The sequence below is a fragment of the Ceratotherium simum genome, chromosome 13 (genome assembly GCF_057802395.1).
Source record: "Ceratotherium simum simum isolate JZ-2026a chromosome 13, ASM5780239v1, whole genome shotgun sequence".
NCBI lineage: Eukaryota > Metazoa > Chordata > Mammalia > Perissodactyla > Rhinocerotidae > Ceratotherium > Ceratotherium simum.
Genome location: NC_141912.1, coordinates 25,903,481 through 25,927,201, shown reverse-complemented (window position 1 = coordinate 25,927,201; position 23,721 = coordinate 25,903,481). Strand labels below are relative to the sequence as shown.

The following is a 23,721-nucleotide window of genomic DNA, read 5'->3' as shown; positions in this document are numbered from 1 at the left end:
ATCATCTTCCTTCCACTCCTTAAGAGAAAATCAAGGAGGCAAAGTTAGAATCCTACAACCCATAATCAGATATCCCCATGGTGTCACTTGGCCCACAAAGAACAAAGTGTTTTCAAGGAGACTTTATCCAGAAAGGATTAATGCACTGTTGACACTGTCAGCATTGTGGATGTGACTATCGTCTCCTCTTCCTCCCTCTAGCTTGCAAGCTCACAGAATGTAAAGATTTCTGCACTACCTAGTGTAAAAATCCTCACAAGCCACATTAGTCATTCCTCCAGGCCTCTGCATCCTGGTATCCTCTAGAACAAGCAGAAGATAGAGAGACCAGGAAAGAAACTGGAAATTAAGGATCTGTGCAGAAGAAAATGGTTACAATAAAATGCATGCAAAAGGAACCACGCTTTGAATTCTGTTCTACTTTTCACCCAAGGTTCAAATGGTTATCACCCATGACGGGGTTATAAGGGGAGTCCTAAACATCTGTGATCCTTATACCTTTATTTGTTATTCATCAATCATAAAATAGAAAATTCTGTTTGGGAAAAATAGAAATTTTACATTATAAATAAATTGCCATTCATCAGCAAATTTCAAAACATTGGATAAGGCACAAAGAAAGAGAAAAATGGGTAGCAGATGCAGAGAGTCATATTTTTCAAGTATGACTGGTTGGTTTACTGAATTGTTAATTTGTATTTGATTGTCTATTCCCTAGCCTTACCTATTACCTGCATTTCAAGTTAGAAACCATGTTTTATGGCTTGACCTGAGGTGCTGAGGATACAGTGAGGTCAAAACAGTGATTTGAGCTTAAAGAGTCTCATATTCTAGAGAAGAGATAGAAAATTTGAAAAAAAGAACATCAGACACTTTCTAAAGCGCATAGTGTTTATGAGGAACATGGAATAAGTTGATGTGATAGATACTGAGTATATGGCTTTAGCTAGGGAGGTGGCCTCTGTGGCAAAGTGACATTTTATTTGGGGACTAAGTGCCAAGAATTAGACACCTTACTAAGTCTGAGTCAAGATTAGAAGAGATATTATTAAGGAGCTGGCAGAAAGGGCCTCTGGAGACAGCTGGAAAACTCGCTCACAAAGCGCGGTTACCAGTTATCCACAGCAGAGCAAAAATGTAAGAAATTTTTCATCTCCTTTGGAGACTATGCACCACTGCCCTAGGCAAATGCTGGGTTTGCTGAAGGACCACCCAGTCACAGAGTCTCCAAGAGCATCATTCGTAGGACTGTTTGTGTCTGAAGGAGCTTTAGCTCAGATTGAAGAAGAGGCTGGTCTTTCAGTGAAGAGCGAAATACAAGGACTGTTCCACAGCTCAGCATGGTGGAATCATGACCCTTTTTTTCTTCCTTTCATGCTTTTGGACTTCATCAGGTTCTGATCACAAACCAGGATGAAATACAATTCCAACATGACCTGCTGGGATTTTTTCCAAAATTGAGTCAAATTTTAGCTGCCTCTCCAAAGAGGAAAAATTCTGTCTTGGGTTCTATGTGTGGAAATTAAATACCACCTGGTTGTTTCATAATTTTGCAGGCACTGCTGAAGGTTTTGATATGCACTGTCACTACAGGCACTGTGCAGATAAAGAATCTCCTTAAGGAAGAACCTCACAAATGTCTTACTTTTATTCCTCTTCCATGAGTTTTCTCTAAGAGTTCCCTTAGTGTTGTAATATTCTTTTTTCGGACAGTCTGGGACTTTATGATCTCCTTCCAGACTCATGCATCTGTGAGATGTCAGACTCACAAATTGCCTTGTACCTCTTGTCTCTCTAGGTGTCCCTCACCAGCCTTCCTTATTTATTCCCATGCTAAATGACCACAGAAGTCTCAATTACAAAGTAGTGGAGAAGACTTTTTTTTCACCAGGGTCTCTCTGTTCAGAAAACAGGGGTGGGTGGTCCTCCCTCCCAGTAGACCAGAACTGTGAATCTTGAGATGAAAATGCCCAGCACAGACCACTGGAGATAATGCTTACTCTCTCCACAGCATTTTTCAGCTCTTCCTTTCTTGTCTATAGCCCATAGACAGGGAGTATTGGTCAAAGACTGAGCCTAAGCTGACTTGTGTGTGAAATCAGAAAAGAACCAGAAATGTATAAATGGCCATTTTTTAAAAAGGTCCAATATTTCCTGTAGTTGAGTTCAGGAGAGAAGCTCTGAGGATTGCAGGTGCCTCTGAAGAAGAGATGAAGGTGCAAAACTGGAGAAAACAGGTTTCTTTTCCACTAGCTCTGAGTGCAAAGAAGACGTCCTAACATTTGACCTAATTCCCATGCTCTAACCCTCTTTTTGACGTGTGGTCATTCTAGACACGTGCCCTAAACAACTGTATGGATCTAACTCTGTCCCACAGGGTTACTTCACTGCCCCTGGAGAGGATCCGACTGAGGGCAGAACATATTAAACATGAATTAAGCAAAAGCACAGTGAAAAACTACTGTTTCTGTCAGGGACCGTGAGGAAAGGGAGAACGATAATATGTCACCATGGGAAAGCTCTAGCTCTGAAATAATTTCACTATCTTGAATCGGCAAGTGAAGGTCCCAGCTACCAAATGGATTTCCCCATTGGAATTCTGGGACACTTCCGCAGGTCATTTATCTCACTGTAAAAACAAGGTTGTGATTGTTACCTGATTTTGGAAATATGGCCACCTCGGAGGAGGAGGTGAGACAGCCTCTCTGGGCCTCTCACATCTTTAGTGTTATCCTCTCCCGATGTGGCCCAGGATGCTGGGTAGGGCTTGATCCCTCCTCCAATCTTCCAGAGAAAGGTAGGCTTGGCATAGGAAGACACTAGAATCCTGAGACAAGAATAAAGTAGGGTTAGGAGGAGGAAGACTTAAGAGAACATTGGAAACTGGAAATCAGGGCTTTACTCAGCGTTTAATTTTAAAGAAATTAAACAATGATGAGGAAAGATCAACCACAGAAACTCTGATGCTCTAGGGGTCAGAATCCCTTCTCATTCTAACTGTCTGTCAGAAACTTTGAGATTTTGAGTCAGAAATAATGGGAAAGGCTTTTCTCCACCAGAAAACACACAGTAAGTTTCTTTCCTTCCTTTCGTTTTTGAGGTCAATAGACAAAGACTCTGGTACATCTGCCTTTCAAGTCATGAGTATGAAATTGAGTTATGTCTCTCTACCCCAGACATTCTGGTCAGATTCACTGCTTAACCATTTTGACCTCCTGAGCACTCACCCGTGTACTGAGATTCTGCTATATGCTCACATCATGCTCTTCTACAGCAGGGCTTCCTGCTTTTTCCAGAGAACACTCAAGTTTTTGAGCTTGTTTACGTTCTTTTCTTTCCTATGTACTGTGTGAAACCTTCGAGGGAAGGCTATTTTTTTCCTAGAAAGAACCCTGGCGGATTCTAACCTCATCTGTAAATCAATTCTTCATGCCTCTAATGAGCATCTATGATACAAGCTCCGTGTGAGAGTCCAGCATTCCACACAGAAAAGCAGTAGCTGAGGCTTGCTAATCAGTTCCTACTATTCTGACTCCACTCCACGTGGAGAATCCCTCACTTCTCATTTTCCATATGAAGAAATATGTGAAGGATTTATGAGGTACCACTATTCGTCTAACTAAGTCCACCTGACTGATGTGCAAAAAGTTCTCATAACCCCCGGTTGCCTTTATATGTAAAAATTACTCCAGTGACAGAGTTAGAAAACCTTTGGCACAAGGAACTCATCAAATGATGAGGAAGGAGAGACTACAAGGTGACAACCTTCCTGGCTCTTCCCCTGAAAGCTGAATGTGCCACCTCCACACTACAGACCCTCGTTATTGCTGAATGATTGCCCCACAGTAAAGATTATCACCTACTTCATTATGCATTTTTCTTTTTTTTTTAATTTTTTGTTTATTGCAGTAACATTGGTTTATAACACTGTACAAATTTCAGGTGTACATCATTATACTTCTATTTCTGCATAGATGACATTCAGGGTATTATGCAAAGTGAAATAAGTCAGAGGGAGAAGGTCAAATACCGTATGATTTCCTTCATTAAGTAGTAGATAATAACAACAATAAACAAACACATAGAGACAGAGATTGCATTTTTCTTATTTGCTTCTTGTCTGTTTCTCCCACTCCTTTCACCTGGGATGTAGCTCCAAGAGGAAGGGAGTTTTTGTGTTTTAATAACTCTTGAATTACTGCACCCAGAACAGTCCAATAGTAAGATATATGCTCAAGAAACATTTGTTGGATGATTAAAAGAATCAGTGATTTTACATTTCCTCTCTCCCCTTTACTCTGTTTAGGCAACCTTCAGAGAACAAAGTTGGAAGAGAAATTTCTCCTGATTCTTCCATGTGATGGAGAAGAAGAGCAAAAATATAGTATAGCTTGTAGTTTCTGACTAATGTAAATTTCTTTACCACTCATTTTACTCAAAGCACTGAGAAGCCCAACAAAGTAAAAACCTGATTTTACCATCTTCTGCAAATATTGGATGGCTTCTTTATCTGATACATTCGCTAATTTTACTTTGTGTTTCTTTTCTTAGTGCACTTGACCTATGCTTTCTTTTTACTAAGATAACATTATGCCAGGCCACTGTGAAAACACCGGGGGTGAAAAAAAAAACCCACATGCCCTCTCTGAGGCTTGAACTCAGGACCTTCAGATTATGAGACTGACGTGCTGCCAACTGCACTAAGAGAGCAGCCTCCAACACTGCTTTGTATTTAAAGGAAAATATGAAATATTATTTTCCAAGCACCCATGCTTTATCAATTCCCAACTTTTAAAGAATACAATCAATACTATTTGAAAATCACTCCATAGAAATCAGTGCTGCAACTGAAGAATTTCACACCCAAGAGCGTTGTAGTCCACGCCTTTTCAGTATTCACTCAAAGATAGGACCATCTGGGCTGTGGGACTGAGGACATACTGCCTGTCTTTTTGCTTTTGTGTTCTAATGATGTGGTTTTTTCCTGCCCTCAGAGATCTCAGTCATATTACATCTTCCATGTTCTCCTTTGTGAAAAGAAACATAGGAAATGCCCAGTTACATGTATTAGTTCACTGACTGAATGAATGAATGAATGAACGAATGAGCGATTAAATAGTCCTCAAATTTGTCTACAGTCCATACTTTTGTCTTACTCTATATCTCTACTTGCATCTACAGGACTGGAGACATTTTCCCCACAAAACCACAGACTGAACTGATTAAAAGTCCTCCTGGATTTTTTAGCCTGATGTGCCATTAATTATACTTAAGAGATTTGTGGAGATTATCTCAAATAGTCCAATTGAATTTCGGCAACAAAACTATGTATCATAATCTGCATTTTCCAGTATAATGGAGGCTCAGATACGTTAAGTAATGTCCCTAAGCTCTCAGGGCTGCTAGGGGGCAAGACTTGAATTGAGAAGCAGTTTTTTAGATTTCAAAATGTGAGCTCTTTCTCAGCTCCAGCTCATGATCTCTCTGCCTGTTCTTCACAGTAGCCCACTCATCCATATACCAAATGTCTAGTTCTCAACCTCTTCTGTGCCAGCCTTTTGGACTTAGACTTTCAAGTCAACCTTGACTCATTCTCCTCCTGCAAACACCACATCCATGACTTCCCAAATACTGAACAGTGTTCATGTGCAACTCTTTAGAATCTATCACTCCCTTCCATTCATTCAGTACATATTCATTGGAGACCTGCTTTGTGCCAGGCGCTGTAGTAGGTTCAGGCGGTTCAGAAGGAATCTGATAGCCCAAGGCTTCAAGAGATGGAAGGATAAATATGGACAAGGGACCATCCACTTCCAGTTTCACCACTTTCAGTCTCCCTGGCCCTTACAGCCAAATACCTCTTTCTAAAATATCAGTTTCATTCATTTCACTCTTCTGCACTCTGACCATTCTTGAGTTCTTAGTTTTGATATAATCTTGCTTTTCTCTCAATCTTTGGCCCTTCCTTCTACCTACATTGTGATTTTGCTCTATAAGGGCAATTAGATCCATGGGTGGATGGTGTTGTTTAGTTCTTCAATGTGTTTTCGCATTTGTTATCTACTAGATCTATCGATTAATGAGAGAGCATTGGTAACATCTTCACCAGTAATTGTGAATTTTTCTATCTTTCTTTTCAGATTTATCAGCTTTTAAAATGAGTTTTGAAGCTCTATGTCCAGAGTCATACACATTTAGGACAGTTATTTCTTGGTGAGCTGACACCTTATAATTATGTAACATCTCACATTATATTTGGAAATTTTCTTTGCTTTGAAGTCTACTTTGCCTGATATTAATATATCCACTTCAGCTTTTTCTGATTAATGCTTATTTGGTGTATCTTTTCACATTCTTCACTTTCAATCTTATATATAACTTTTAATCTTGTATATAACTTTTAATCTCACATATAACTGTATTTTAAGTGAGTTTCTTACAGCCAGAATATTTATTTTTAATATATTCTGACAATATTTATTGATTAATTGATATGTTTAGATTATTTTAATTTCACGTTATTATCCATAAGTTTGCTTATACACATACTAATTGTTGTTTATTAATAGTTTGTTCCCTTTGTTTTTCCTTCTTCTTTGCTTCTCTTCCTACCTTCCTTTGGCTTATTTAAACATTGCCAGTAGGTGGTCTAGTGACTACTATATACATACTTAACATTTCACAGTATACTTAGAATTAGTAAATTACCATTCAAGTTAAATATAGAAACCTCACTTTCATTTAGTTCCTTTACCATAACCCCTTATGTTATGTATGTAGTACTTTTAGATACAATGAAAACTACATCAGACAGTGTTACAATTTTCTCTGTCAAACATCAAATATACTTTAAAGAGATTATGAGAAGAATAGTAGTCTATTATATTTACCCAGATATTTCCTATCTTTGCTACTGTTTCTTCATGCCTAGTATTTTAAGTTGCCTTCCGGTATCATTTTCCTTGTCTCAACAGCAGACTTACTAATTCTTTTCTAGCACTTCTGCTAGCAATGGATTCTCTCAGTTTATCTTCAAATGAGAATGTATTTCTTCCACCTATGTCTGAAGAATATTTTGGTATACTTAGCACTCTGGATTAACGGGTCTCTTCTTTCAGCATTTAATAAGTGTTATGTCATTTCTTTACATCCCCCATGATTTCTGATGAGAAATCCACAATCATTCAGATTGTAGTTTCCCTTTAGTTTTCCTCTGGCTGTTTTCAAGAATTATTTTTCTTTTGTTTCTGGCAATTGAATTGTGATACATCTGAGTGTGGATTTATTTGGGTTTATCCTGCTTGAGGATTGCTGACCTTCTTGAATCTGGTTTATGTCTTTTGCCAAATTTGGAAAGTTTTCAGACATTAATAATTCAAATGTTTTTGTTTTCTCTTTTCAAGGGCCTCTTTCTCCTCTTCTTTTGGGTCTCCAATGATGAGAATATAAGACCTTTGTTATTTTGCTATTTGTCCATGAGGATCTGTCCATCTTTTAAAACACACTTTTATCTCTGTCATTTAGATTGGGTAGTTAGTATTGTTCCATCTTCCCATTTAGTGACTTTCTCTCAGTCATGTACTTCTGCTGTTGAGACAATCTAGTGTTGTTTTTAATTTTGGCTAACACATTTTTCACTTCTGAAGTTTCAATTTGGATATATATCTTTTCTTTATCTGCCAAGACTTTCTAACATTCCATTGATTTTCAAGAGTTCTCACCCCTAATTCTCAGAGGATTTAATAATCATTGTTTTAATGTATTGTCAGATGATTACAACACCTGTGTCATCTCAGTACTGGGATCTGTTGATTCTCTTTTCCAAGTGAATTAACATTTTATTGGTTCTTTATATGGTGAATAATTTTGTATTATAACCTGGCCATTTCCGTTTATGTTATAAGACTTTGTGTCTCATTCATATCTTACTGAGAATATGGGCATTTTTGTTTTTGTAGCCACTTGACTGCCTTGTGTCCAAGTTCCAAGTACTAAGCAGCCTTCTATGTACTGTAGCTTCAAAGTCCATTTCATTTTCAAAGCCTTTACCATACTATTTGGAGATCTCTAGAGTATGTGCAACTCGCTGGCCAGTGTGGACCTGGGCAGTGGGCTATCACTTATTTCAGGTATCAAAGTCTATGATATGTCGTTTAGGATCAAAGCCACTTATTCGCAATTCACAGGTGCGTCCAGGAGTTCACAAACAACCTTATGTGTTTGCTTTCCACAGTGTGTTTTCTGATATTTTCTCATTATCTGGGACTTTGCATTTCAGTCCACTGAAAGTGACAAGAAAGCTGGGGCATTTTTCCCCGCGCTCTGCTTTGCTCTTCTCAGGACTGTGCCACATTTTGGGCCAAGCTGCAGGAAAAAGAGGGAGAAAAAGAGCAATTTTGTATGTTCCTTGGGATCAGAAATCCTCTGAAGAAACAGAAAACAAATTATAAATTGAGAATGGACGTACATACCTACAGACGCCAGTTGGAGGCAGAACAGGCTTGTCATATTCATCCATAGGTCATAAACGAGAGAAGCGTCCAAATTCCTACTGTGTTCAAAGTATCTAATATTTTGTCATTCATTTCAATAGGTTGGCAGATTTGAGGTTGTCACCTGGAGATCTGAAGTGGAAGTTGTAAAAAGCTGGAGAATGTGGGCATCGATCCCACCACCTCTCACATGCTAAGCGAGCGCTCTACCACCTGAGCTAATTCCCCACTGTGTACTGGGCTTGCCCCACTACTCCCCTCCCGGTTTTCAGTGTACCAGTCTCCACTTCATTATTCAGTCTTCTGGGCTGCTCGAAGTACAGGAAATGTCAAGGCCCTTAACGCGAAACAGGGACTCGAATAACGGCGTACCTTCTGAAAGATGACCATGGGCAAGACGGAGGTGGCTACCTATTCCTCTGCGAGGGAAAGGAGGAGAAAGTTGCCATGGGAAAACTGCAGCACCTACACCATTCACTGTTTCAAATTTTCCAGGACAGAGGATAACACGTCCCAGTTGGGAGGACTCACCCAGAACAGCCCAGCTAATGTTGCACAGCTATTTCGGAATGATTATCTGTTTCTTAAAAACAAAAGCAACAACAAATTGTTCTCATTGCTCTGACTTCGCTCCAGGTACTGTGGTTTCACCCAGGGAATCCTACAGACCTCATTTTCCATATAAAGAAATATTTGAAGGATTTACCACCCCGGGCTTTATGTAACACCATTTATCCAACTAACTCAACTAGTCCTGTGGGGAACAGGCTCTCATAACCTCCAATTGCCTTGACTGGTAAAAATTACTCTGGTGACAGTGTTTGAAAAGCTTTGGGCACTAGAATTCCAGTAAGCGAGGAGGAAGAGAAACTAAATAGGATCTTCAAGGTGACAATTTTCCTGCTTATTCCCTTGAAAGCTAAACATGTCACCTCCACACTCTGGCCCCAGTTTACTGTCTAAACATTATCCCCTAGCTTATTATGCATTTTTCTTATTTCCTTTTTGTCTGTTTCCTCCCAGTTCTCTCAATAAGGGAGGGAATTTTTGTGTTTTTTTGTTCTTGCATCACTGCACCTGGAACAGTCCCACACAGGATATGTGCTCAGGAAAGTTTTGTTAAATGAATAAATGAATGAATGACTTTCAGTTCCTTTAGCCCACAACTGCAGATTAGGTGACTCAAAATATGAAGCTGGAAGAGTAATTTCCCCTACTTCCTTCATCAGATGGAGAGGAAGATTGATGATATAATATAGCTTGTAGTTTCCAGTGTAGTCTAATTTCTTCACTTACCCATTTTGTCAAAACACTGGGAGGTGATTTAACCATTCTCAGTGGGGACAGGGCCAAACTGTAAATGGTTGACTGATGATGGGATTTTTATTTGTTTGTTTTGATTTTCTTTTTGGGTGTTTTTACTCTGTGTTCCATTTGCAATCCTTTTTTTTTTTTTTTTTTTAATATGATACATATACCAATGTCCTATTAGACATGAATCCTCTCCAAAATTGGAACAGACCTCCAGGTTATGAGACTGACGTGCTGCTAACTGCGCTAAGAGAGGAATCCTTTCTGACTTGCTCAAAGTCAAAGTAAAATATCAAATCTTATTCTCCAAGTGCAGCTGCTTTGTCAATTTCCAGCACTTAAAGAACACAATCAATCCTCCTTGAAAAATCACCCCATATATGCCAGTGCTGCACCTGAAGGATTTCACACCCAGGAAGGGTGGAGTTCACGCCTTTCCAGTATTCACCCAGCAGTCCGAAGCCCTGACCTGCAAGAACAGAGACAGTTGTACCTGTCTTTTGCTGCTTTTCCCCCTCTTGTGTTCCAACGAACTGACTTTTCCCTCAGAGATCTCAGTCAGGCTTACACTTTCCATGATTCCCAATGTTCAAGAGAAGTATAAGGGGTACTCATTTCACAGACTGACTGAGTAAATAGTCTTTAAATTTCTCTCCAGTCCATACTTTTCTGTCTTACTTTATATCTCCATTTGCATCTACAGGACTGGAGACATTCTCTCTATAAAAAACACAACTGAACTTAGAAGTTTTTTTCAATCTTATCTGCCATTAATTATACCAGAGATTTATGGAGATTATTTCATGTAGTCCCATTGAACTTTGGAAACAAAACTATGTATCATAATCTGCACTTTCCAGATATAATGGAGACTCAGAGAAGTTAAGTAATGTTCCTGAGGTCCTACAGCTGCTAAGCAACAAAGCCTAAATTGAGAAGCAGATTTTTAGATTCAAAAGGTGAGCTCTTTTTCTGTTCCAGCTCATGATCTCTCTGCCTGTTCTCCACAGTAGACCATTTATCCACAAACCAAATATCTAATTCCCAGCCTCCTCTGGGCCAGCCTTTTGGGCTTAGACTTCCACGTCAACTTTCACTCGTTCTGCTCCTGCAAACACCACATCTATTACTTGCCAAATACTGAAAAATGTTCTTGCACAACTCTTTTGAATCTATCACTTCCTTTCAATTCATTCAGTACTTATTCATTAGAGAGCTGCTCTGTGCCAGGCACTGTAGTAGGTTCAGGTGATTCAGAAGGAATCTGATGGCTCCAAACCTCAAGACATAGAAGGATAAAGAAAGCTTGTCTTGCCAAGCAGCCAGAGAAAAAGAGCAATCAGGTATGTCTCTTGAGATCACAGCTCTTCCAAATAAATAGAAAACAAATTATAATTTGAGAGTGGGTCAACATACCGAATACCAGTAAGAGGGAGCGCAGCCTTGTCTCATTCTTGCCCATACTTGGTCATAAACCAGAGAAAGGTCCAACTTCCCTAACAGTTTGGAGAATAGAGGTCTCAATATTATAACCGGGAGAAGGTGAGCATTGACCCCATCACTTCTCACATGCTAAGTGAGCACTCTACCACCTGAGCTAATTCCCCACTACCTACTGCACTGGTTCTCCTGCTGCCTCCTTAGCATTTTTTCTTTCTTTCTTTCCTTTCTCCTCCTTTAGTTTTTCGGTGTACCAGTCTCCACGTTTTCTGTTCACTATTCTGGGAGCCCCCAAACACAAGAAATGTCAAGGCCATTAATATAAATCTAGGACTCCACTAGGGGCGCATCTTCTCAAAGATGACTCAAGGCAACAGGGCGATGGCTGCCTACTGCTCTGCGAGGGAAAGGAGGGAAAGTCACCGCGGGAAAACTCTAGCTCCTACACCGCTTCCCATTTCAATTTTCCGGCACAGAAGCGAACACGTCTCAGCTGAGAGGGTTCATTCAGAACGTCTTCGCTACTGTAGTAGAGCAATTACCGCATGATTCTTTTCTTTTAAAGAGAAAACCAAAAAACAACTACACGAACGGGATTATCACTCGTTCTTTTTCCGTGGGGCCTCCTAGAAGGAGGTGGGGTGATTTATTCTGAATTATGGAAGGCATAAGAAAACACCATTGTTTCCGCTCGGTTTCGAACCGAGGACCTCTCGCGTGTTAGGCGAGCGTGATGACCACCACACTACGGAAACTCCCTTGCTGACCCATCTATAGAGATAAATGCCACATAGCTGCGAGGGCACGTCATTTAGCGATTACATCATCACACCATACCAGAGAACAGCAAACAATACAAACTGTTACAGGCCAGAGTCATAGGAAATAAGAAGCGAGATCATTTCAGAGTGAAGGAATAAAAAATGGACATTGAGAGATGCAGAAGAGGAGTGAACATAGGATGGCGTGAACATAGGATACAGGAATTCCTGTGTTAAGAAATATACCTGTTCAATTGGAGTGCTGTGTGTTTGTGTGTGTGTGTGTGTAAAATAGACACGGAGGGAAATAGTAATTGAAAAGCGTGGACACATGGAGATGTGTTGGGGACAATATTGTGGAGGCTTAAGAACCTTTGAAAAAATTCCAGGAAAATGGCTGACATGATCACATTAAAATTTTAGGAAAGAGTTCTAATTTTGAATACCGAAGAGTTTGGAAATCGGTAAACTAGAATTGGAGAGAAAGGAAAAGAAGTTATAAAGATACTAAAGGATTGAGGTGTATCCTGTTAGCTTCTGAGATTAGCAGTAGCATGAGTCTTTCTGCATCTCTAGTGCACAGTACACAGCCTGGCACAGGATGCATCTTCCATAATCATCATGTAATGGATAAAAGAGTAGATAAATGAGAAGAAAGAGAAAGATTCTGGAGAGGTTGTGCAGGAAAGATCTACAGTATTTGTCAAGAGACTTCATGTAGAGATTTGAGGGAGAAAAAGGAATCAAAGGCTCTTAGAAGACGTGAACCTAGGTGGCAGACACAGAAGAGATTTTTGAATTAATATATGATGAAGGGAAGAATACACTCTCTCATTTATAAGTAAGTTATAAGTATTTGTTATATGAGTGAATGAATGAAGAAACTGACATGGAGAAAAACAGATGATGAGACTGTGAACTTGGTTAAAGGAAAAACTCATATTTTTGATTGAGAAAAAATCAGTTTTCTGGGTCTGGTTTTGTTCCTTACAACCTAGTGACCTGTGAAAAATGTTTTAGTTCCTCTGAGCTTCAGTTTCATCTGTAAAGTGGGAAAAATGATATTTAGGTAAGATGCAAAGCTAAATCAAACACCTTGCATAAAATTAACATTTTCTTAGTACAATTTCTAGCATATGGTATTCAAAGAGTCTTTGTATGTGGAGTATAGTTTGCCTGTCAGGAACCTGCTCTCAAGATGCGAGGGGAAAATTTAGTGAAGGTCTTTTGCTACCTGCTGATTTGCTCATTTAGTTTGTAGTAACAGGCTTCTTAAAACACAAAAAGAAAAGTGGAGGAATGGAATATATTCATTGCAAGTAAGAAATGATTTTCCAGACAAAATGGCTTTGTCCAAGGATCCAAGTAGGCATTTGTGTCTGGATTCTTTTTTCATTCCTTTTTAATCTTTCTTAGGCTGTATTCCAAGGCCCCAGTTGTTGCTATGCTTCTCTCACAGGCTCAGAGAGATAGCAAATGGAAAGAGAGACTCTCCCAGGAACTACTATGGTGCTTTCTCCAGCCTGCAGATGCCTCCTTTCATCCAGACTTTATGGGGAAGAAGCAGCACAGTCTCATCTTCAGAGACCAAGCTCTGGACAAGCTAACCTTCAGAAATCCATTTCTCGGGGTCATCTCGGTAACATGCAAATAAAAAATGACACAGCACATATCTCCTTTCCACTTCCTAAGAAGAAATCAAGGAGGCAAAGGTGGAATCCTGTAACCCATAATCAGATATGTCACCATTTTGTCACTGGTCCCACAAAGAATAGAGTGTTTTCAAGGATACTTCATCCAGAAAGGGTTAATGCACTGTCTACACTGTCACCATTCTGAATGTGACTACTGTCTCCTCTTCCTCCCTCTAGCTTCCAAACTCACAGAATGTGAAAGATTTCTCTTCTACCTAGTGTAAGAATCCTCACAAGCCACATTAGTCAAATCCTCCAGCCCTCTGCATTTTGGTACTCTCTTGAAGAACCAGGAGATACGGGACTATTTTATGGCTTCGCTGTTAGAGAACAGAAAGAAACTGGAAATTAAGGATCCACGCAAAAGAAAATGGTTAAAAGAAAATGCCTGCAAAAGGAACCCACTTTGAATTCCGTTCTAATTTTCCCCCAAGGTTTAAATGATTATCAACTGTGACCAGGTTATAAAGGGAGTCCTGAACATCTGTGGTCCTTACACCTTTATTTGTTATTCCTTTACTACAAAATAGAAAATTCTGTTTGGGAAAAACAAAAATCATGTATTATAAAAAATTGCCATTCATCAGTAAACTTCAAAACACTGGAAAAGGCATAAAGAAAGAGAGAAGTAAATTGCCAAATGAAGATATTAATATTTTGCAAGTGTGGTAGGATGGTTTATTGAACTATGAGTTTGTATTTGATCTGCCTATTCCCTATCCTTACCTATTATCTGCATTTCAAGTTAGAAACCATATTTTATGGCTTAACTCCAGGCAGTGGGGATATAGTGAGGTCAAAACAGTTATTTGAGCCTAGACTATCTCATATTATAGAGGATACATAGAAAGCTTTAAAAAAAAACTTCATAAGACACTTTCTAAAGCATACAGTGTTTAAGAGGATGATGGAATAAATTGATGTGATAGATACTGAGCATATGGCTTTAGCTAGGGAAGTGGTCTCTGTAGCAAAGTGACATTTGATTTGAGGACTGAGTATCAAGAAGTAGACACCTTATTAAGTCTGAGTCAAGATTAGAAGAGATATTATTCAGGAGCTGGCAGCTGATGAAAGGGCCTCTGGAGACAGCTGGAAAACTAGCCCAAACAGAGCCCAGTTACGAGATACACACAGCAGAGCCAAAATGTAAGAAATTTCTCATCTCATCTCAAGACCACGCATCACTGTCCTAAGCAAATGTTGGGTTTGCTGAAGGACCACCCATTCACAGAGTCTCCAAGAACATCATCCATAGGACTCTTTGCGTCTGAAGGTGCTTTAGCTCAGGTTGAAGGAGAGGAAAGTTTTTCAGTGACGAACAAAATGCAAGGACTGTTCCACACTCAGCATGACAGAATCATGACCTTCTTTCTCTTCCCTTCATATTTTTGGGTCTCATCAGGTTCTGATCACAAATGGGAATGAAATACATAGCCAACAATACCTGCTGGGATTTTTTCTAAAGTTTAATCAGATTTTAGCAGCCTCTTGGAAAAGGAATAATTTTATCTTGGGTTCTATGTGTGGAAATTAATACAACCTGGTTGTTTCCTAATTTTGCAGGCACCTCTGAAAGTTTTGATCTGCACTGTCACTACAGGTACAGTGATGGTTGGATCCCAGCAGACAGATAAAGAATTTCCTCAAGGAAGAACCTCACAAAGATCGTACTTTTATTCTTCTTTCATGAGTTTTCTCTAAGAATTCCCCTGGTTTCACAATATTCTTTTTTTCTCACAGTCTGGGACTTTACGATCTCCTTCCACACTCATGCATCTCTGGGCTGTCACACCCTCAAATTCTCTTGTACATCTTGTCTCTCTAAGTGTCTCTCAGCAGCTTTCCTTATTTATTCTCATGCTAAATGATCCCAGAAATCTCACTTACAAAGTAGTGGAGAGGACTTTCTTTCACCAGGGTCTCTCTGTTCAGAAAACAGGAGTGGGTGGTCCACCCTCCCAATAGCCCAAAACTATGACTCTTGAGATGAAAATGCTCAGCACAACCCAATAGAGGTGATGCTTACTCTCTCCACAGCATTTTTCAGCTCTTCCTTTCTTGTCTATACCCCATAGACAGGGAGTATTGGTCCAAGACTGAGACTGAGCTGACTTGTGTGTAAAATAAAAAAAGAACCAGAAATGTATAAATTGCCATTTTTTAAAGAGGTCCAATATTTCCTGGAGTTGAGTTCAGGAGAGAAGCTCTGAGGATTGCAGGTGCCTCTCAAGAAGAAATGAACAAGCAAAACTGGAGAAAACAGATATCTTTTCCACCAGCTCTGAGTGCAAAAAAGGTGGTCTAACATTTGACCTAATTTCAATGCTCTAACCCTGTTTTTGACCTGTGGTAATTCTAGACATGTGCCCTAATCAGTTATGTGGTTCTAACCCTGTACCACAGGGTTATATCACTACCACTGAAGAGGTTCCAACTGAGGGAAGTTCACTTAAATGTGAACTCAGCAAAAGCACAGTGAAAAACTATTGTTTCTGTCAGGGAATGTGAGGAAAGGGAAACCTATAGTATGTCACTATGGGAAGGTTCTGGGTCTGAAACAGTTTCACTATCTTTAATTGCCAGAAGGGAAGTGAAGGTCCCAGCTGAATAGGCTTCCCACTTAGAATTTTGGGAGTCTTCCACACATCTTTTAATCTCACCATATAAATAAGGTTGCAATTGTTAACTGATTTTGGAAATACAGCTACCTCGGAGGATGAAGTGAGACAGCCTCACTGCTCCTCACATCTTTACAATTATCCCCTCCCAGTGTGGCCCAGGTCGCTGGGTAGGACTTGATCCCTCCTCCAGTCTTCCAGAGAAAGGTAGCACTGGCATAGGAAGACACTAGGATCCGGGGACAAGAATAAAGTAGGGTTAGGAGGAGGAAGAATTTTTAAGAGAACATTGGAAACTGGAAATCAGGGTTTTACTCAACATTTAATTTTAGAGAAATTAAGAATGGTCATGAAGGATCAACAACAAAAACACTGATGCTCTACGGGTCAGAATCCCTTCTCATTCTAACTACTTGTCCGAAATTTTGAGATTTTGAGTCAGAAATAATGGAAATAGCTTTTCTCCATCATGAAAGGCACGATAAGTTTCTCTTCTTCCTTTCTTTTTGAGGTCAATAGATAACAACTCTGGTGCATATGCCTTTAAAATCATGGATATGACACAAAGTTGTTTCTCTCCACAATGGATGTTCTGGTCAGATTCACTGCTTAACCATTTTGACCTCCTGAGCACTCACCTGTGGGCTGAGACTCTGCTATATGCTTAGATTAAGCTCTTCTACAGCAGGGTTTCCAGATTTTCCCAGAGAACACACAATTTTGCAAGCTTGTTCAGAGTTCTTTACTTATTCAGGCACTACCTGAAACCTTAGAGGGAAGGCTATTTCTTCCTAGAAGAGAACCATGGTGGAGTCTATCCTCAATCTGTAAATCCATTCTTTTTTTTTTAAAATTTTTGTTTATTGCAGTAACATTGGTTTATAACATTGTATAAATTTCAGGTGTACATCATTATACTTCTATTTCTGCATGGATTACATCATGTTCTCGTGTTCGCCACCCAAATACTAATTACAATCCATCACAACACACATGAGCCTAATTATCCCTTTCGCCCTCCTCCCTCCCCACTTCCCCTCTGGTAACCACCAATCCAATCTCTGTCTCTATGTGTTTGTTTGTTGTTGTTATTATCTACTACTCAATGAATGAGATCATATGGTATTTGACCTTCTCCCTCTGACTTATTTCACTTTGCATATTCCATTCTTTATGTTTCTAATAAGCATCTACGATACAAGCTCGGTGCGAGGGGCCAGCTTTCCACATGGAAAAGGCAACCAGAACAGTAGCTAATGCTTACTACTCAGTTCCTTTTAAAGTAACTCTGCTCCACATGGACAATCCCTTGGTTCTCATTTTCCATATGAAGAAACTTGTGGATCATTTATCAGGTTCCACTATTCATCTAACTAAGCCCACCTGCCTTATGTGCAAAAAGCTCTCATAACTCCCAGTTACCTTGATAAGTAAAAATTACTCTAGTGACAGTGTTAGAAAACTTTTGGGCACGAGGACCTCATCAAGTGAGAAGGAAGAGGAGACTACTAGGTAATCTTCAAGGTCACAACCTTCCTGACTCTTCTCCTGAAAGCTCAAAGTGTCACCTTCACACTCCAGACCCCCTTTATTGATGAATGATTACCCCACAGTAAACATTATCACTTAGCTATTACACATTTTTCTTACTTGCTTCTTGTCTGTCTCTTCCATTCCTTTTAACTGGGATATGGCTCCATGGGGAAAGGAATTTTTGTCTTTTAATCACTCTTGAATTACTGCACCCAGAAGAGTCCAATAGTAAAAGATGTGCTCAAGAAACATTTATTGGATGATTAAAAGAAATCAATGATTTTACATTTCCTCTCACCCCTTAATTGTGGTTGGCAGCCTTCAGAGAACAAAGTTGGAAGAGAAATTTCTCCTGATTCTTCCATGTGATGGAGAGGAAGAGCAAAATTATAGTACAGCTTATAGTTTCTGACTAATGTAAATTTCTTTTTTTTTTTGTGAGGAAGACCAGCCCTGAGCTAACATGCACGCCAATCCTCCTCTTTTTTCTTTTTGCTCTGGAAGACTTGCCCTGGGCTAACATCCGTGTCCATCTTCCTCCACTTTATATGGGACGCCACCACAGCACAGCCGGACAAGCTGTGCGTAGGTGCGCGCCAGGGATCCGAACCCAGGCCGCCAGCGGCAGAGAGTGCACACTTAACTACTACGCCACCGGGCCAACCCCTAATGTAAATTTCTTCACCACTCATTTTACTCAAAGCACTGGGAAGCCCAACAAAGTACAAACCTGATTTCACCATTCTCAGCGAATATTGGATGAGTTCAAATCTTTATCTAACACATTCGCTAATTTTACTTTGTGTTTCTTTTCTTAGTGCACTTGACCTATGCTTTCTTTTTACCAAGATAACATTATGCCAGGGCACTGTGAAAACACAGGGGAAAAAAAAAAAAAAAAACTCCTGCCCTCTCTGAGGCTTGAACTCAGGACCTTCAGATTATGAGACTGACGCGCTGCCAACTGCGCTAAGAGGGCAGCTCGGTATCCCTTCGTAATTAAAAGAAAAATGAAATATTATTTTCTAAGTACCCATGTTTTATCGATTCCCAAGTTTTAAAGAATACAATCAATACTACTTGGAAATAACTCCATAGAAACCAGCGCTGCAACCGAAGAATTTCACACGCAAGAGCAATGGAGTGAGTCCACGCCTTTCGGCATTCACTCAACGATAGGACCACCTGGGCTGCGGATCCGGGACAGCAGCGCCTGTCTTTTTTGCTCTTGTGTTCTAACGATGTGGTTTTTTCCTGCCATCAGAGATCTCAGTCAATCTTACAGCTTCCGTGGTCTCCTTTGTTAAAGAAGCATAGGAAGTGCCCCATTAACATGTATTAGTTCACTGACTGACTGACCAACTGAATGAATGAATGAGCAATTAGTTTTGATTTGCATTTCCCTGATAGTGATGCTGAACACCTCTTCATGTGCTTGTTGGCCATCTGTATATAGAAGCAGATTTTTAGATTCCAAAAGGTGAGTTCTTTCTATGCTCCAGCTCATGATCTCTCTGCCTGTTCTTCTCCACAGTAGCCCACTCATCCATATACCAAATATCTAATTCCCAACCTCCTCTGTGCCAGCCTTTTGGACTTAGACTTCCAAGTCAACTTAACTCATTCTCCTCCTTCAAACACCACATCCATGACTTGGCAAATACTGAACAGTGATCTTGCGCAACTCTTTTGAATCTGTCACTTCCCCTTCCATTCATTCAGTTCATTCATATTCATTGGAGAGCTGCTCTGTGCCAGGCACTACAGTAGCTCAAGGAATTCAGAAGGAATCTGATGGCCCCAGACCTCAAGAGATGGAAGCATAAATATGGACAAGGGACCATCCACTTCCAGTTTCACCACTTTCAGTCTCCCTGGCCTTTACATCTAAATATCTCTTGCTAAAATATCAGTTTCATTCATGTCACACTTAGGCACTCTGACCATTCTCGATTTCTTAGTTTTGATACGATCTTGCTTTTCTCTCAATATTTGGCCCTTCTTTCTACCTACATTGTGATTAAGATTTTCTTGGTTCTTCATATGTTGAAACATTTTGGATTATAACCTGGGCGTTTTTGTATTTTGCTGTAAGACTTTGTGTGTCGTTCATATCTTACAGAGAATATTGCCATTTTTGTTTTTTGCTGGCACTTGACTGCCTTGTGTTCAAGTTTCAAGTACTGAGCAGCCTTCTATGCTTTGTGGTTTTAAAGTCCATTGCATTTTCAAAGCCTTTACTATATACTACTTGGAGATCTCCGAAGTGTGTGCAGCCCAGTGGCCAGTGCTGACTTGGGCAGTGGGCTATCATTTACTTCAGTTTTCAGTCTATGGTATGTTGCTTAGTATCAGAGCTACTTTTTCACAATTTGTGGGTGCGTCCAGGAGTTCACAAACGACTTTACGTATTTGCTTTCCCCAGTGTCTGTTCCGATATTCTCTGGTTACCTGGGGCTCTGCATTTCAGTGCACTTGACAAGAAAGCTGGGGCATTATTTACCCCGCACTGTTCTGTACATCTCAGGACTGTGCCGTTTTAGGGACAAGCTGCAGGAGAAACAGGGAAAAAAAGAGCAATTGGGTATGTCCCTTGAGATCACAGCTCTGAAGAAACAGAAAACAAATTATAAATTGAGAGTGGATCCTCATACTGAACCCCAGTAAAAGCCAAAGCAGCCCTGTCTTATCGCTGCCCATTAGTCATAAACGACAGGAGCGTCCAGTTTCCTACCGCGTTCAGAGTTTAATATTTCCTCATTTATTTCAACAGGTTGGAAGATTTGAGACTGCCACCTAGAGGTCCGAGGTGGAAACAGTAAAAGCTGGAGAGTGGAAATCAATCCCACCACTTCCCACATATTAAGCAGGCACTTTACCACCTGAGCTACCAGCTCACGGCCCATTTACTGTCTTTTGTTTTCGCCCATGTTTCAGTGTACCGGTCTCCACCTTATTATCCAATCTTCTGGGCAGCCCGAAGTACTGGAAATATCAAGGGCATTAATGGGAGATCAGGACTCCACTAAGGGCTCATCTTCTCAAAGATGACGCGAGGCAAGAGCGCGGTGGTTACCTATTCCTCTGCGAGGGAAAGGAGGAGAAAGTCGCCATAAGAAAACTTTAGCGCCACCACTATTTCCCATTTCAGATTTTCCGGGACAGAAGAGAACACGTCTCAGTCGGGAGAACTCATCCACAACAACATCACTAACGTAACACAGCAATCTCGGGATGATTATCTGCTTTTAAAAACAAAACCAAAGAACAGCGACGTAGATAGGATTACCATTAGGTCTTTTTCATGCGGGGCTCTTAGAAGAATGCAGTGGGGTGATTTCTTCTGAATTCAGGAAGGCATAAGAAAGCACGTCTTGTTTCCGCTTGGTTTCGAACCGAGGACCTCTCGCGTGTTAGGCGAGCATGATGACCACTACACTACAGAAACCCATACGCTGGTCTGTTTCTAGAGATAAATGCCTCATAGCTGCGATGGCGCGTCATTTAGCGATTACGTAATCACAGCGTATCAGAGAACAGCAAACAATACAAACCATTACAGGCAAGAGTCATAGGAAATAAGAAGCGAGATCATTTCAGAGTGAAGGAATAAAAAATGGACATTGAGGGATGCAGAAGAGGAGTGAACATAGGATGGAGTGAATATAGGATATAGGAATTCCTGTGTTAAGAAATATACCTGTTCCATTGGAGTGGTGTGTGTGTGTGTGTGTGTGTGTGTGTGTGTGTAAAATAGACATGGAGGGAAATAGTAATTGAAAAGCCTGGACACAGAGATATGTTGGGGAGAATATTGTGGAGGCTTAAGAACCTGTGAAAAAATTCCAGGCAAGTGACTTACATAATCAAAGTAAAATTTCAGGAAAGAGTTTCAATGTGAATGCCAAAGAGTTTGGAAATGGGTAAACTAGAATTGGAGAGAAAGGAAAAGAAGTTATAAAGATACTAAAGGATTGAGGTGTATCCTGTTAGTTCCTGAGATTAGCAGTAGCATGAGTTTTTCTGCATCTCCAGTGCCCAGTACACAGCCTGGCACAGGAATCATCTTCCATAAGCATCATATATTGGATAAAAGGGTAGATAAAGGAGAAGAAAGAGAAAGATTCTGGAGAGGTTGTGTGGGAAAGATCTACAGCATTTGTCAGAGACTGGGTGTAGAGATTTGAGGGAGAAAAAGGAGTCAAAGGCACTTAAAAGTCTTAAACCCGGGTGGCAGACACAGAAGAGATTTTTGAATTAATATCTGATGAAGGGAAGAATAAAGTCACTCATTTATACCTATTTGTTATGTGGAAGAATGAGTGAATAAATGAATAAATTGACATGGAGAAAAACAGATGGTGAACTTGGTTAAAGGAAAACTTGTATTTTTATTTAGAAAAAATCAGCTTGCCGAGTCTGATTTTGCTCCTTACAGCCTTGAGACCTGTGAAAAGTGTTTCAGTTCCTCTGCGATTCAGTTTCATCTGTAAAATGGGAAAAATAATATTTAGGTTAGCCACAAAGCTACATCAAACAACTTGCATAAAATTAATAAACTCTCAGTACAATTTCTAGCATACGGTGCACGAAGAGTTCTTGTATTGGAGTATTGTTTGCCTTTCAGGAAACCACTCTCATGATGTGATGAGAAAATTTAGTGAAGGTCTTTGGCCGCCTGCTGGTTTGCTCATTTAGTTTGTAGTAACAGGCTTCTTGAAATACAAAAAGGAAAGTAGAGGAATGGAATACATTCATTGCAAATAAGATATTGTTTTCCAGGCAAAATGGCTTAGTCCAAGGAGCAAGTAGAGCATTCGTGTCTGGGTTCTTTTTTCATTCCTTTTTAGTCTTTCTTAGCCTGTAATCCAAGTCCCCAATTGTTATCCTTTTCTCACAGGCTCAGAGAGATAGCAAATGGAAAGAGAGAATCTGCCAGGAACAACTGTGGTGCATTCTCCAGCCTGCAGACATCTCCCTTCCTGGAGCCTTTACGGGGAAGCAGCAGCACAGACTGATCTTCAGAGACCAAGCTCTGGACAAGCTAACCTTCAGAAATCCATTTCTGTGGGTCCTTTTGGTAACATGTAAATAAGAAATGAAACACCACATCATATCCTTTCCACTCCCTAAAAGAAAATCAAGGAGGCAGAGTTGGAATCCTACAACCCATAATCGGATATGTCACCATTTTGTCACTGCTTACACAAAGAATAGAGTGTTTTCAAGGATAATTTATCCTGAGAGAGCTACTGCTCTGTCGATGGTGTCACCATTCACCATTCTGGATGTAACTACTGTTTTCTCTTCCTCCCACTAGCTTCCAAGTTCACAGAATGTTAAAGATTTCTGTTCTACCTAGCGTAAGAATCCTCGCAAGCCACGTTAGTCAAATCCTCAAGCCCTCTGCATCCTGGCACTCTCTTGAGGAAGCAGAAAATATTGACCATTTTAGGGCTTCACCGTTACAGAACAGAAAGAAACTGGAAATTAAGGATCCATGCAGAAGAAAATGGTTAAAAGAAAATACGTGCAACAGGAACCAGGCTTTGAATTCTGTTCTAGTTTTCACCCAACGTTCAAATGGTTATCAGCTGTGACTGGGTTATAAGGGAAGTCCCAAACATCTGTGATCCTTATACCTTTGTTATTTCCTAACTAGAAAATAGAAAATTCTGTTTGGGAAAAATAAAATATAGACGTTATAAATAAATTGCCATTCATTAGTAAAATTCAAAACATTGGATAAGACACAAAGAAAGAGAAAAATGAATTGGTAGATGCAGAGATTAATTATTTAAAAGTGTTATAGGAAATTTTACCGAATTATTAATTTGTATTTGATCTGCCTTTCCCTATCTTTACCTAT

General features: G+C 40.0%; 5 non-coding genes across 5 annotated transcripts; all 5 read right to left on the bottom strand.

Annotated features, from left to right (window-relative positions):
* Positions 1–4,637: 4,637 nt before the first annotated feature.
* On the bottom strand, positions 4,638–4,710 carry TRNAM-CAU (transfer RNA methionine (anticodon CAU)). Its single transcript has one exon. It is a non-coding gene; the product is annotated as a tRNA-Met (tRNA).
* Positions 4,711–8,647: 3,937 nt separating this feature from the next.
* On the bottom strand, positions 8,648–8,720 carry TRNAA-AGC (transfer RNA alanine (anticodon AGC)). Its single transcript has one exon. It is a non-coding gene; the product is annotated as a tRNA-Ala (tRNA).
* A 3,205-nt stretch (positions 8,721–11,925) lies between these two features.
* TRNAV-AAC (transfer RNA valine (anticodon AAC)) lies at positions 11,926–11,998 on the bottom strand. Its single transcript has one exon. It is a non-coding gene; the product is annotated as a tRNA-Val (tRNA).
* A 6,760-nt stretch (positions 11,999–18,758) lies between these two features.
* TRNAM-CAU (transfer RNA methionine (anticodon CAU)) lies at positions 18,759–18,831 on the bottom strand. Its single transcript has one exon. It is a non-coding gene; the product is annotated as a tRNA-Met (tRNA).
* A 2,396-nt stretch (positions 18,832–21,227) lies between these two features.
* Positions 21,228–21,300, bottom strand: TRNAV-AAC (transfer RNA valine (anticodon AAC)). The gene has a single exon. It is a non-coding gene; the product is annotated as a tRNA-Val (tRNA).
* Positions 21,301–23,721: the final 2,421 nt, after the last annotated feature.